The sequence below is a fragment of the Vipera berus genome (assembly GCF_964194415.1).
Source record: "Vipera berus genome assembly, chromosome: 1".
Lineage (NCBI taxonomy): Eukaryota > Metazoa > Chordata > Lepidosauria > Squamata > Viperidae > Vipera > Vipera berus.
The window spans coordinates 128,900,738-128,902,291 of record NC_138202.1 but is presented as its reverse complement, the minus strand read 5'-3'; positions in this window follow the sequence as shown (position 1 = coordinate 128,902,291).

Here is a 1,554-nt window from a genome sequence, read left to right as displayed (position 1 = left end):
GCTTATCTGCTTCGATTAGATCCGCTGTTAAGGCACTTTTAACATAAACAACCACTCCATTTTTCTTATTCTCTGCAGAAGCAACAAATTGCGTACCCAGCCTCGAGTTCAATAAGTACTTTTGATCCAAAACTCTAATATGCGTTTCTTGCAGGCATATAACATCTATCTTAAATTGTTTTAAATATTGAAAAACTTTCTTCCTCTTCTGCGGTGAGTTTAGTCCATTAACATTCCAGGTTAAAAATTTAGTTGCCATGTATATCCTCGAAAAGCTCTTGGACCACAGCTTTGATAGGACTAGCTTCCTTAGGCCGTGCTCCTCCCACAGCTTGGCTATGAATGCGTTGTGAAGAATCTGAAGGCTTTTGCTGATCTTGTTCTTTTATTTTCTTTGCTCGTTTTAAAGCAGCACGTGTCACTCTTTGCTCTCTAGGATCATCCAAAGAAATTGTAGCTTGATCTCCTCCAGCACCATTTTCCTCTGTTTCCTCCTCTTGTTGTTCTTCTTCTCCAGATCCCTTTCCAGCTTCCAGAAGCGTTAATGGGGTTGCTTTTAAGACATTATTGTAGAAACCACGCGCTTGTTTCACAGTAATCAGCCTGTACCTTTTACCTTCATACATCACCATCAGCCCATCTGGAATCTCCCATCTGAACCTTATATCTCTTTGCTTAAGCTCTTGCACAAGAAATGTATAGTCCTTTCTTCCCCTTAAAATCCTTGGAGGAATTTCTTTTAAAACCAAGACTTCTTGTTCAGCAATCACGACCTTAGCATCATAGGCAGCTTGTATAACTTGATCTCTAATTTCTCTTTTTGCAAAATAAACCACCACATCTCTAGGCAATTTTCTCTGTCTAGCAATCCATGAATTCACCCGAAACACTTTGTCCATAGCTGCTCTTATTTCAGATGCTGGCTGGTTCAATACCCCTTCAAGAGCCTCAGAGATCAGCTGCTTTAAATCTTCTTTAACATTCTCTTTTAAACCTCTGATTTTGACAGCAAACTGCATCTGGTAATATTGGGTAAGGCTTAACTCCCTTTCCAATTTGCCTCTTACATTTTCATTCTCCCGTGCTTTTACTTCTAATATAGCATTCCTTTGAGCCAAATCATCCATTTTTTCATCTAAATCTTCCACACATTCCGCCACTTTATGCACTGAAGTCAAAATGTCTACCCTCATCACGCTATACTTCTGTTCCATCCTCTCTTCCATTCTTTCCTCGAATTTCTCCAATTTCTCCTCCATCTGTGCAAATTTATCAGCAATTGATTGATTAATTGATTCCAAAAGTACCTGGGCATGTTTGTCCAGAGCATCTCGCAAATCCTTCGATGTCAGCACTTCAGGAGGGTGCAACGCCTGTAGTGATGATTGTTGCACCGGCGAGGATCCTCCACTCCGGAGAGTTTTAGAGGGAGGTTTAGCCGCCATCTTTTAATCCTCAATTATGACGCACTTTCAATTAAAGTTTAAAAAGTCCAACAAGTTCGAGAGTATAGTAAAATAATCCTCTTCACCTTTTTCCTCTTGTACCGCTCTG